This window comes from Pinus tabuliformis, chromosome 3_1, assembly GCF_031772625.1.
Source record: "Pinus tabuliformis cultivar Carrire ecotype Pingquan chromosome 3_1, CPIR1, whole genome shotgun sequence".
NCBI lineage: Eukaryota > Viridiplantae > Streptophyta > Pinopsida > Pinales > Pinaceae > Pinus > Pinus tabuliformis.
Genome location: NC_142301.1, coordinates 958,028,319 through 958,043,381, shown reverse-complemented (window position 1 = coordinate 958,043,381; position 15,063 = coordinate 958,028,319). Strand labels below are relative to the sequence as shown.

The 15,063-nt window shown below is 34.3% G+C and overlaps 1 long non-coding RNA gene across 1 annotated transcript; it reads right to left on the bottom strand.

The window, feature by feature from the left end:
• Window positions 1–4,444: 4,444 nt before the first annotated feature.
• Window positions 4,445–5,129, bottom strand: LOC149190986 (uncharacterized). The gene is made up of 2 exons (XR_016256547.1): window positions 5,076–5,129; window positions 4,445–4,826 (listed from the first exon to the last, which is right to left on the bottom strand). It is a non-coding gene; the product is annotated as an uncharacterized LOC149190986 (long non-coding RNA).
• Between the last annotated feature and the right edge of the window lie 9,934 nt (window positions 5,130–15,063).

The window sequence follows — 15,063 nt, the reverse complement described above, 5'->3', positions numbered from 1 at the left end:
GCTTTGTCAAAGTATGTGTACCAGTTTTCGTTCCCTTGTATAATCATATTTTCATTGTTTACAATATAATTTATTTATTTCTATGTTTGTAAATAGTAGATGGGATAAGATCCATGTTTGCAAATAGGATGGGATAAGAAGAAGGCTTTGTCAAGGTATGTGTACGAGTTTGTTTTCATTCTTTTGTATGATCATAGTTTTATGGTTTACAATACAATTTATTTATTTCCAAGTTTGTATGATCATAGTTTTATGGTTTACAATACAATTTATTTATTTCCAAGTTTGTAAATAGTAGATGGATAAGATTCATGTTTCTGTGGTGATGAGATAATTTTTTCAACCAACTAAAAATTGATGTCTTTACAATTTAGTTTTGTGGAGAATTGAATAAGTGACTTCACATTAAAGAGTACTTTAACAAAGCACCCAATCACCAACTATCCAAGACCCATGGACCACTTTAATATAAAATATAAAATTAAACTATAATAATATAGAAAAATAATAAATAATTATAAATAAAATATTTCAAAATTAATTTATATATTTAAAAAATATATAAAGAATACAATCGAATATATGTGTGTTTTTTATGTGTAATAATTTTGTTAATATTTGAGATGGAATTGACATATAATTATATATATATATATAGATAGATATATTCTTCTCTTAGCAAGATAAAGTTGATATTTAATATTTAAAAAAAATCATTAATAACAATAAAAATTGATATTGATTACAAAATAAAACATTTTTTTATGATTAAAATATCAATATAAGCGAAAATGTGTAATTAATTTCATACTCAATACAGAGTTGAGATAGAATTTAGAAAAATATTAAAAATGGAAAAAAATTCAAGAAAATATTTTAATATCAATTATAAATATAATATTTCATTGACCCTTTTAAATAAAATATTCAAATATCAATTCTTTTTAAATAAAATATTTAAATATCAATTGGATATGTGACAATTGAAAGTAAAAATTTATTATTGTTAAGATATTTCAATGATGTGTATATGAGGAAGATGTCTAATTTCTTTCATATTTAATATGGAATAGATAAGTGATACACACATATATATGGTTAAATTCTATTTTGAATTGAGAACGATAACATATTTAGAAGTGCAACCCATTTTAAAAGTTAAAGTTAAAACTTAGCATTAACACTAATTAAAATATTTTGATAGTGTAAATATAAAAGAGATATATAACTAGCTTTATATTTAACATAAAGTTGAAAAATAATATATATGTATGGATTTTAACTATAAATTAATTTTTAGAGTTACTATAAATTTATTGTAATAATTATTTTTTTCTCTCTTTTCAATCATTTATTAGAGTAGTTATTCCTATATCACAACTTTACTTATTTTTTATTTAAGTAATTAAATTTCTTACTTAGTATATTTTCTTCTAATATATTATATTAATTATTTTTATCTTTATATTAAACTTATTATAACAAGAGCAGAGTAACTTAGCAACAATGTACAAAAATATGGGGTGGCAGGAGGGGGAGGGATTCTCATTAATCCTGAAGGAATCATTGAAGATAGATATGCTTGGGGGCTTGGATGGAAGACAAACAATCAAGTTGAAGTGTATGGATTATTTTTAGTGCAGGTGGTGGGAGACTCCATGATTATAATCCGGCATATGAAATATGCCTCATGCGCAAAAAACACAATATTAACCAAATTATCAAGAGATCCAAAGGGATGATCCCATCTTTGGATTCGGTGACCTTCTTCCATATTCTAAGAAGAAATAATCAAGAATTCGACAAACAAGATAACCTCACTTGCTAGTTGATAGAAGAAAGGAGCATGGTGAATGATGCCTTGAGAACGACTAGGATCCCATAAGTTAGTTAATGACTTACAATTCCTGGATAGTGGAGGCTGAGCTAAGCCTGACTTGGGCGATGTCAATCCTTAGAATTAGGAAATTTGAGTATAAATGCATTGGGTCAACTCCTTGGTCTACCCTCCTGCCCCTTATCCCTCTCCCTTCCCTGCCTCTTCCCTCCCTCACCCTTTTCTCCCCCTCTCCCCTATTCATCCTTCTCATCCCTTCCCTCCAGTATCCCCCTTTCTTTTCCATAGTCGTGACCCTCTCCTTTTTCGTCCCATCTCCCCTCCCTTCCGTCATGTTCCCCTTCCTTGCCTACCTCGCACCCCCTAATACTTGGGACCCACATAACATCTCCTTGTGTTCCCTGGCTTGATCAAGAGCCTTGTGGCAAGCGTGTCCTTTACTTACACCCACAACGTGTTTTTTATCATCACTTAGGTACCACCTCTTTTAATTATAGGGATCTCTTGGTAGTTTTTTAGTTCATTCATCCTGGTTATTTGTACAGGACAGAGGGAAGAGAGGAGCAACATTTATTTCACGAACACAGATCAATTCAGAACACTCGTGGGAGGAAAACCAGAAGGAGAATGAAGGACAAGGATCAATGTTGGGAAATTAAGGCGGAAGCCTTGGAATCAATGGAAGATCATCTTGCGGAAATGTTACTGCTATATAAGGAAGAATCATCAGAGAAGTCTACATGGGTTAATGCTCCTTCCTGCTCAGGTGGCCTCCCCGCAAGCCTTGAGGCTGAAGCTTAGGTCGTCGATTGTTTGTGGTGGGGACTAGATTACTTGGAAGAATCCTAGGGAGCCCGATGAGTTGGAACTTTTGAGTGGGAAGCTGCAAGGGTTCGCAGGTCTAAGGGATGTGGTTGGTTTGATCGGTAGTGGAAAGTTGGGAATTGCTAGTCTGTTGATCTAGGAAGGGTCTTTGGATTAGACCCATAGGAAAAGTTTGGACATCGACCTACAGAGGGAGGACTATCAAAATTCAACTGTCTTTGACACTCCAGTAGTTGTGTATTTGCTTAAGCTCCACGTCTCGGAGGAGATCTAGGGCTAGGACCCTAGAGCAGTTATTTCGAAGGAGAAGCATCGTGGGGCAGTGGGCCGAGTATAATTGATGGGAGGATACAATTCCTGGTGCTGGTAAAGAAATTCCACTAAATTGGAAGGTTTGGTTGATCTCAGTCGGCTCTGTGTTTGCTACTAGTGAGAAGGCTTCTACTCCTCTGGCCTGTGAAGGAGTGTTGGGTAATATCCTTAGGGTGGTTTGGCTAGCGAGTAAGGTGGACTGGTGAGTCAAGGAAATCCTAAACTTGAATGGGGAGAACAAAAATAATTGTGACTTTCTGGGATGTTAGAAGATGGATTCGAGGAGTGAGAGAGCAGAAGACATTCCTTGGCCGAGCTCTTGGGGGAGCTGGAGGCAGAGGCCGGGTCGACAAGGTGCTGGAGGAATTCAGGCATCCTACACCACTTGTAAACATGAACAATTGGAATTTACAGAAGGGTTGGCATCTTTGCAGTGCAGCATGTACATTCAGCAGCGAGAGAATCTCACAATGCAGGAGAGTCAACTAGAGAAGACGGACCGAATCCATCAGCTGGAGGATGAAGTGGAATCACTACATCAACAAACTGAGCAGCTGAAACTTATGATGGTGAAGATCAGTAAGAATAATGAGGACTCCACTGAACATGACCTATACAAGAACGCCAAAGTAGTCCCAATCGAGCTAGACTTGAACAATCCAGCATCTTTGAACTTTATAGACTTTTTTGTTCTTTCTTCATTTTCAAATGACAAAATGTAAATGCAATTTTTTATTACTTCAATTTTGTAGAATCTAGTGTGATAACAGATCTTTGAATGGGAATTTTTGTATGCACTACAGAGAATACTAGTATAATAGGTATATGCAAACCAATGATATATCACTCGTCCTTAAAAGGATATAAATCACTATATAAAATCCTGGTTTTTTTTGCCAACGAGTATGTCATATTTAAATAACAAATCTACTCATTTTGATTAAAAAAAATGTAAAACATACAAAGAAATAACATTACCATTAAAAATATTAATAAATAACATTTTCATTATTATCATTATAATAATAATATATTTAAACATTTAAATTTAAATTTACAATACATAAAATTATTAAAAAAATAATAATAAAGTTTGTTGTTATTTTTAAATTATCTAAACATTTAATCGCTAAACTTGTTTTCAACGACTCATCGTGAGTTAAATTACCCAACCCATAAACCTACTCAACCAATGAGAATCAGGGAGGGAAGATTGTCCATCAAATACAGCTAAAAATATATATATATATATAGATTTTTATTTTTTTTTCCCTTATCAATGAAAATGTTAAAGAGATTGAAATGGACATGTTAAAGAGATTGAAATGGACACTATAGTTACAAAACATTGGACAAATGGTTCAGATTGGACAAATAGTTCAAATTTTATTTTCATATCCGTATTACAGATGGTATTGTAACTACTCACAAATTTAAGATATCATTTGAAATTGCCCATCCTATTCCCCATGAAATTTTAAATATGTACTTTACTTCCATTTTAAAAGTCGAGATTGGCACATTACAAAGCGCGATAAAATAATCAATAGCATCGCCTGTCATCCGAACGATATCCATGTTGGCCAAGAAATCCCAGCCCAAAGTCCAACAATAACACAGGAAACTAAACTGTATACTCTTCTTCCACTCCAAAAATTACTAAGGGAAGCGATTCACTTGTTTTATGATATCAGATGTGATTTCAGTATTCGAGATCAAATAACTCGAACAACTTTAGTGCAGTAACTGTATACATACTTCTCACATTTGATAGACTATAACATTGAAACTGCTAAGTGGTTGAACACTATATAGCCATTGCCAAAGTCCCGGAGTTGCCCTGCATAAAAAACTGCTGAGAGAGAACTTAGTGTATGTTGACGGATCTACCTATAATGAAAGGAATAGCTTCATCCGAATGCCTTTCTATTTTCTACTACAATCTGCACAGGTTCTTCTATGTTCACCTTTTGTTCTAAAAACATATAGGATAAAAATGTACATACTAAGTAGAAAAGTATCGACTACAACTGTACACCATATACAGAAATTAAGTCTCGTCTGTAACAAATATTCAACAAATTGATAAAAAAGAGCTTACCTCCGTAAGAATCCTCGAGAGCGTTTGCTCGGCAGGTCCCATGGGGACTCCGCCTCACCTGCATTCAAAACGAATCCAGCCACTGTATTGTATAGGGTTTTCCAGAACTCCCTGAAAAATTTCCGGTGGGTATCACGTGGGCATCCCCTTGGCATATTCCGAATATTCTTAGGGCTATTAGGAACAAATTGTACCAGTAAAGCCGGGCAAATAAGAATACATGAATCATGTATGTACTACGGCCCGACAATATGACGTACGGAAAATATTAGGAAATCAGTCGATTTGACCATACAATATACTTTACAGTTCGGAGTTTGGTTTAAAAATTAATTGATAGGAAAGGTTAGTGCGGATCTAACCCAAGGCATATTCGCATCTTAAGAGCATAATAATCCATGGCATAATAACCCAAGGCATTTAATTTAATTTAAATAATAATCCATAACATATGCTCTACTAATTTTTTAAACTAACTCCCACTTAATCTTACAAAATTTAATGCATCCACGTAATTTATTTTTTCTCATCTCCATTAAAATTGGATACACAAAAATTGCAGGCATATAAAATAGTTACATAAAATCCAGCACCACGCATTTTATCTCATCATCAATGTCATCATAATCTATTACTTATCTTTGATGATCACATTACGTCACACTACTTAAAATGTGAATCTAAACGAGCCCAATCTTAATCAAAGAGTAATTCCGAGTTATCACATAAGAAGTCATTAACTTCTGGTGGTACGTCAAACACCCAAAATGGCCACAACATGACTTGTTTATAGGTTTCCGATGTTTAGTCTTAGTCTTATTATAGGTTTTATATACAATTATATAGTAGGTTAAGTGGTTTGAGTTTATCTCTTGATGGGTAGTTTGAGAAACCATCATCTACCGGTGTTTAAAATGTCAATTTTTTTAGAATTGTATTCAGCATTAGCCTTTAACATGACTAGATTTTTGCCAACAAAATTTTGAACAGATGATTTTCACATTACAGAATAATTAAACAATACACCGCATCACCATATATTCTACATCAAATAAATTATATACTATATCTATATATATAAAACTAACATTATTACTTAAAAATATAATATTTACTATTATTTTATATTTTATTAATTTACATATATATTTTAAGAAATACTAATAAGCATCAAAGCTGAAATCCATATAACTACAAATGTTTTAACATAAGAAAATACTACTAAGCATGAAAGTTATAGGGGCAAAGTTATATGATTTATATAATAAATATAATTAGGTCAATACTTTAAAGTGACTTTTTTGGAAACACACATGTATTTATAAATACATGTTTGTTATTGTGTATTTTATTAGTTTGATTGGTTTTTTAACCATTATTACTTTAACATTGACTATGACTATTTCTAATTTTTAATTTTATAAATTATTATTATTTTTTTAATCTAAAAAATAATTTGTTAATATTTGATTAGTTTAAAAATTTGTATATTTTATTTCAGTATTTTTAACAAATGTTTTATGTCACTCATCAAATTTGATTACTTTGAAAATTCACCAATTTTCAGAAAGATCATTTTAACATATTGTAATTAAAATAAAACTAAAACTATATTTAAATAAATTATAATCATATTAACTAAAACCAAACCACAAATTAAAAATAATAATATAAAAATATATTAAAAAGAAATCAAATTAAACCATTAACTAAAAAGTAAAAATATAAAAATATATGAACTAAAAATCAAAATAAAATAATAAAATTAGAGAAAGGAAATTCAATTGCCTCTGTGTTTATTAACTAAAAAGTAAAAATATAAAAATATATGAACTAAAAATCAAAATAAAATAATAAAGTTGAGAAAGGAAATTCAATTGCCTCTGTGTTTTTGAACTATTGGCCATTACTACGCATTGGTCATGCATGTCATTAGGGCGATTTGATTGAGTTTGCAGGGTGCAATGAGAAATTGACAGGATGGAAATTGGTGCGATCTCTCATGTGGACGAGGTTAGATCCGCTATTAAATCTTGGAACAAAGCGCAGAATAAGTGGATTCCGAGGCAAATTTTCAGAGATCCTGCAATCACAGAATAAGAAAAAGAGGGATTAGTTCTCATTTGGCGAAATGCAATTATGGTTAAAGAAATTCATTACACTTGGCATTGAGTTTGGTGTGGATTTCAAACTAGATTTTCGTTCCTTTCAATCTGAGTTCTCTAGCAGAACCTATCTCGTCTTGATCCAGTGCCTCTATTCCGTGGAACAGAGTAATGCTTTTGTTGCACGGTTGTCGATATGGGTGCATGCCTTTTACCAGATTCACTTACCTGCAATAAAAATGTTAGATTACATCTCATGGTAACGGGATTTGCAATCAATACATTGCACCTCAAACAAACAACAATAATATGGTAATTAAACTAATAAACTTAATGAAGTTAGTGCTTATCAATTCATAACAACAATAATATGGTAATTAAACTAATAAACTTAATGAAGTTAGTGCTTATCAATTCATGATATTGTAGGAGGCAACAGAATCAACGTTTAATGATGCATGAATCCCGCTAAACTGAATGAATATGCATTTTGTATTTATTAGTCCCATTCTCTCGCATGGTCATTGGTCTTTTGCTGCATTATGTGGCACATCACATTATCTTCACATTATCTTGTTGATGTTGAAGAAGTTAATAGTTGTGTTGTCAAGCCACTGAGAGAAGATTTTGTTCTGCACGAATCTTATTTTATTTATTTTGTTTTCTTCTAACATGTGGAGGTTTTACATATAATTGTTTTTTTCCAATAGTTTGAGCAACCTATCAACTTGAACATGATCCTTCCAAGACTTGTAGATTAGTATATCATTAAAAAATACTAACACAAATTTTCTAAGGAAGGGTTTGAAAATGGAATTCATCAAACCTTGAAATGTGGAAGGTGCATTAGTAAGGCCAAAGACCATGACCAAAAATTCATAATGACCCTCATGAGTTCTGAATGTTTTTTTCATAATGTCTTCAATTTTCATTCTAATTTGATGATATCTTGAATGAAGATCCAACTTGGTGAAGAAAATTTCTCCATGTAACTCATCCAACAATTCATCATTGTCGGGAATCAGAACTTTATCTTTAATAGTGAGCTTGTTGATCTCCCTATAATTTAGACACATATGCCATGATCCATTCTTCTTATGCACCAATACTAGTGGAGCAGAGAAAGAACTTTGACTAGGTTGAATTATACCAGCCTCTAGCATTTCTCCAACCATACGTTCAATTTCACTCTTTTGGGCATAAGGATATACGTAAGGTCTTATGTTTGGAGGGGCACTTCTTGGAATCAAGTGAATCACATGATCATGATCACGGATAGGTGGGAGGCCTTTCAGAGTCTCAAACACCTTGGAATGATTGTCCAAGACTTTTTAGAGATCTGGAAAAATAGATGATTTCGATGTTTGAACCCATAGTGAGCATAATTGTGCAATTACGAACCATTGTTATTTCTTTAGAAGCTTTGGCATGCCATTATAAATTATTATCTTTCCTAGTTTCCATGCGATACCTCTTAATTCAACTTCCTTTCCTTTCCAAAAAAATTTCAACAAAAGTTCTTGAAAATTGAAAGCTATCATCCCCAATGATTGTAACCATTGGACTCCTAGTACAAGATCGGTAGGGTCCCATTTGAATGGAAAACATTGGACTATTCAATACATATTCCCCCATGGTTAGCTTGATATTATCACACTTTCCAGAGCAATTTATAGTTCCTCCATTTGAAACCATCACTTGTCACTCTAGTGTTACATATAGGAAGCAATTCAATTCCTTGGCTATCTTACATTGAATAAAATTATGGGTACTACCTGAATCAATTGTCACTATTACCTTTTTCTTCTTGATATATCCTTCTATCTTGAGAGTCTGGGGAGTGGTAATTCTTGCCAATGCATTACAAGATATGTTTGGATTCATTTCTTCTTTCTCTGGAGTTGGTTCCTGGTGTATATCCTCATCTTTTAATGTTTCTTGTTCCTTTTCTTTCTCCTATTCACAATTTATGTAGAATAATTTCTTCTCGGCACAATTGTGACCTTTAGTGTATTTTCTATCACAACTGTAACAAAGCCATTTCTCTCTTTTCACATACAATTGTTGTGGTGTCGACCTTGTAGGTTGTGGAAGACTAGGAGAATCAACACATCCATCTTTATATTTATGAGTGGTAGACTTCCATGTTGCCATAATTTTTCTTTCAACTTTTCTTGCCACCTTGAATGCCTTCTCCAATGAATGAGAATCCCAAAGGCGAACCTCATGTTGGATTTTATCTTTTAAATTCCCTATGAAGACATCAATCCTATGCTCCCCTAGAATATTAGATACCCTAATATTCAATTTTTGAGTCTTCAATGTGCTCCACCGTTGAACCCGTTTGTTTGAGATTTATCAATTAGATAAAGAATGTGCTTTTCTTTGTATCTCCATAATGTGCTATCATTTCCTCCATAAAAATTGACCAGTTTACAAGTGGTTTACAAGAACAAAGCCATCTATACCATACAAACTCATTCAGTTCTAAATATAAATATGCAATACATACCTTTTGTGAGGCTTGCACATCTTATAGATCAAAATATTGCTCCATCTGTAGTATCCAATTTATCAAATCCTTGCCGTCAAACTTCCTCATATCTATCTTTGGAATGTGGTGGTTCTTAAACCCCACATTGGAGAATCTAAAATTGTAATTGATATTCCTTTTGTCTTCATCACTATTTTCATGGATTGCCTAGTCACCACTGGGAAGCCTTTCTTCTAGCAACTTTGCCAAAGCTTCCTACAACCCCTCTATCTTGACGTTCATCATTGCTTCCACGTCTGCTTTTAAACCATCATTCAAAATTCCCATGTCCCTTTTTATACCATCTATCTTAACATTCATCATGGATTCCAATTCATTTTTTGTTACTTTTTGCGAGAACGAAATTTGTTGCACTTGGTCTTGTAAATTTGATATATCATGGTGCATTTCTTCCTCTTCTTCATGCGTCATAGAAGAGTTTTTTTGTTGTTTACTAGGTGTGTCCATATTATTGTTTCGAGGCATTTTGGAATAAAAAAAAATGATATCTATGATTCAATATTACCCTTGAATCACTTCAAATTGATTTTTCAAACAAAAGTTATGCAAACATTTTTAAAAAATACACACCTTTTTCTTGATTTTTAGGAGCTCGATATTGTAGTTGTTGTATCTCTAAATTGCCAATCTACAAGATCTGAAATTTCATCCTATGGTATCCATTTGAGTCTTATTTCCATCCTAACAAGTCAAACCAATGCTGGATTCTTCAAGAAAGAGTTATTCCTAATCTCCCACGATGACCTAATTATATACAGAATTAGTAGGACGAAATTGTATGGAGTCACATGTGTCACAGTTTTGACCTTCAACCCTGAAAATGATACCCAAAAAATTACAGTCCATCCTCTTTCCACCACATTTTATGAAATTCAAATCCGATGCTGAGAGACACAATTGTGATGGTTTTCCCTAGGTCATCTGTTTGAGATGGAATTCTAGAGCCTGCAAAAGCCCTAACTTCCGCGGATCATATCTCTGAAAATATAGCTAGACAAGATATGAAATTCATGCAATAATTTCATCAAGATTTTATCTCCAGGTGGCTTCAATTTCAGCTTCTGAAGCTTCGTAGAAGAAACGTTATAGTGAAAATTCCACAATGGCTTATTTTCTTAGCACAATTTTAGCATATCTAGATTTCAGGAATCAACTACAATGTTTAGTGGCATATATTTCAATTTTTTAGTAGCTAAGGGACCATAAATTGCGGCCAAAAGGGGTATTTTTCAACAGAATATTAAAGTATTAAATCAGAATATACTTGATCAACTCTAGATTCGAGTATATGGCAGGGGAGTCCTAATTTGGAGCACAAAATCAGCAGCACAAGCTGGTCAAAAACTTATCTTGTGGACATTTGGACCAATATATTTTGAAAAAAATTCCAAATTCACTAGCAAAATCAACTATTCAAAAACCATTGCAATTGTTTCCATATTTGTTAACCATCTCGTACCAATAGCACCATGTTCTGATAAATATCTGCATAAAAGGGAAAATGTTTGAAATGATTGCTCTTATTGATTCTGGAGCAGATATTAACATTTTGAATATGAAAAATATTCCAGCAAAATATTGGAAGACTGCAGAAATAGAAGTGGTAGGATTGGGTAACAAAAAGCTTAGATACGAAGTACCCAAAGCATCTATTTGTTTTGAAAGCCACTATACTTATATGAAGTTTGCAGTAGCTCATATTCCAGTAGACTGCATTCTTGATAATATCTTTCTTGTAGCAGTAGAAGCTCATGGGTCACTTAGACTCAAAGGAGGTAAAGCTGGATATTTTATTTCTGTCCCCACCTCAAAAGGGACAAGAAAGAAAATTGAACTCCCATATATCTCCAATCCTAGAATTTCTACAATGGTACACACTGTACAAGATCTGGATAGAGCCGAAGCTAGACTATCAGAATTAAAGGATCTGAAATGTACGCTGAGAATAGAAGAATAGCTTAAGCTGCCTCAGATCCAGAACAAAATTGGAGATTTAAAGAAAATAATAGAAGAAGAATGCTGCTCTGAAGAACCTAACGCCTTTTGGCACAGGAAGCAGCACACAGTGGAGCTCCCTTACAAGGAAGGATACACTGGCAAGCCTTGTAAAAGAAAAGCCATCCCGATGAACACAGAGTACCGAGATCTTTTCCAGAAAGAGATTCAGCAGCTCCTCAGTAGAAGACTGATCAGAGAATCCAACAGTCCTTGGAACTGTTACGGGTTCGATGTCATCAAAAGAGCTGAACGGATTAGAGGCATTCCCAGATTAGTCATAAAATATAAGCCTCTAAATTCAGTCGTGGTTGATGACACCTATCCAATCCCACACAAAGGAGACTTGATCAGAAGGATAGCAAGTGCCAAGATATTTTCCAAGTTCGACCTGAAAGTAGGATTTTGGCAAGTGGCCATTGCTGAGAAAGATAAGTTTAAAACTGCCTTCAGCATACCAGCAGGACATTATGAATGGAATGTCATGCCTTTTGGACTCAAGAATGCTCCATCAAAGTTTCAAAAGGTAATAGATGACATTCTCAAGCCATATTTTGATTGGCTGATTGTATATATTGATTATGTATTAATATTTTCTAAGACTATTCAGGAACATTTTAGACATGTAAATATTTTTAAGAATTTGGTTAAGCACAATGGTTTAGTTCTTAGCAAGAATAAGATAGAGGTATTTCAAACCACTATCAAATTTTTGGGCCATAAGATCTGCAATGGGCAGACTTCTCTACAAAAGCATGCATTGGAGTTTGCAGATAAGTTTTCGGACGTTATCACAGATAAGAACCAACTACAAAGGTTCTTAGGTTGCCTTAATTATGTCAGCAATTTTTATCAAGACTGCGCCACTGACAAAAAATCTTAAATAAGAGGCTGATGAAGAATCCTCCTGAATGGACAGAAGTCCATACAAAAGCAGTCAAATACATCAAGGCCAAGGTAAAATCCTTGCCCATTCTGTATGTTGCTGATGATCTTGAATACAAAATAGTTGAATCCAATGCAAGTAATATTGGATGGGGTGGTATTCTAAAGCAAAAGGTTGGAAAGGAAGAGAAATTTGTTTAATTTGGCTCAGGAGTATGGAATCCAACCGATCTGAACTACTCCAGAATAGAGAAAGAAGTCAAGGCAGAATGGAACTGCATCAGGGAGTTTGAAGTTTATCTTATTAATAAACCTTTTCTTCTAAGAACTGATGCATCTGCTCTGGAGAAGGTGTTAACAAAAGACATCAAAAAGGCCGGAGAAGCCAAGTTTGCCAGATGGCAGGCTTTATTTGCAAACTTTGACTTTCAGGTAGAGCACATCAAAGGAAAAGACAAAAATTTGTCTGATTTTCTTAGCAAAGAATACATTGAAACAAAAGATCATGTCATGATGATCATCAGAGAATGGGACCAGCACCAGAAACAAGAAGTCTTGAGAACCGTGCCTGATGACCAAGACTGGGAAACCTACAAAAGAAACTAGAAACCTGCATGGCAGCTCCGAAATACGAAGGTGCTAGATGCCAATTTGCAGCCACACACTGACCTCCAACACTTTGTTCCGGAAAGAAAAGTATACCCTAAAGGAGGAAAGTGGATTCATGATATGATATATGATAAAGCAAGACAGGATGGTGACCTTGCAAGACAGGCTTTGGAACAAAATTTTCACGACATTGCCACTATTTGGTTCCATTGTGGATGCAGCACAGGAATGTACGAAAGGTATGTCTGCATATACAGGACAAGAGATCTCTGGAATGAACTAGGACATGTTAGAACCCAGCTAGCTTCCAGATGGCCAAGAAATGATCCCAAGATCATATTTCCAAATATAGTGTATAACTTTGCAGACTACAAACAGCTCTGGTGGGAATTTCTCAACCTCAACGACAAGATTGAAACCTACTACACCAGACATAGGCTCAGTGCCATCGGTCATTTTCAAGGATATCAGCAATGTAAGTGGTTTAGAGACTGGTGGACTGATTATGGAATAAACAGAACTACCATGGACCCTATAGAACATGAAAAGTATTGCAAAAATCTTTGCAAACCATGTATTGAGAAATGTAGTACAGACTGTAATCACCCTATTTATAACTGTTAAATAAATGACTAAAAGTGAATGGTCAACTTACAAGTCCTCCCCATATAATAATTCCCTTGAAGAATATATGAGAGAACACATGGAATGGCTTGTATTAACCAAAGTCCAGTACCATATTGTGCTTGGGAAGCCCATGATTGTCCACAGGATTTACACAAAAGCCTGGGACACAATGCAGTATAAAAGGGATAGATTCCCTGATCTTACTATTTTTTTTATATAAATAATATGGACTAGTCACAAGGGCTTAATTGTGACCATATTTCCCGTGGGATTTGTTGTACCAAAGTATCCACAATGTAAATAAAATATAATTTTCTTGTGGGCTTTGAAAGAAAGCATCCACTTTGTTATCATCTGTACGATTTTCTTTTTCAGATAGAATCTACTATCAGATTTGCCCTGGCGTTACCCGAAAGCAACTATTCCTTTCCTTAGATGGGAATCTTTGTGCGAACGTCGCCTTGGCACTATCCGAAAAGTAATGATTCTATCCACTGTTTATGGATGGCCTACAGTAATGTTTGTCCCCTCTCATTCCTATATAGTAAGGGTAAGGCCCATTGATGAGGCATTCGAGTTTAGATTGAGTCTAGAGTTTTGTGTGTTTGAGTCAAGTGCCTCTCCTGCTCTGCATCTGTGGACATTCTGTCTGATCTGCTTGCATCACGAGAAGAACTTAAGTCCTTAGGTGATTTGGGAGCCTGCGCATCAGTGTGCTTGGCACTGGCGAGAACCTAAAGTGGCCGAATCATATAGAGAGTCGACTAGTCTGTATATGTGTCGAAGTCTGATTCTTATAGGGATGTTGTGGTGGTATTTTTGTATTTATACCAAAAAAAATTCGTAATATTTTTTTTTCGTTGTTAATGTTAAACTTTAGCGTTTGCTGACATTTGCCTCAGGCTATATAGCCTTCGTGCTAGCGGCATCAATACGTCAATCGACCGGTCATTCCCAACATGCTTTGGTTATCCGAACACAATTCAACTCTCCATCACTTAATTGTCACATTGTCTGTACTTACAGTTTTAGGAATGATGTAAACTTTGGGGATGGCTTTGGCAGCGTCAATACATCAGTCGACCAGTTGTTCCTGGAACGCTTTGGTTATCTTAACACAATTCAACTCTCCATCACTTAATTGTCATCTTGCTTGTACTTACAGTTTTAGGAATTATCCAAGCTTTGGGGATGGATTTGTCAAGGTATGTGT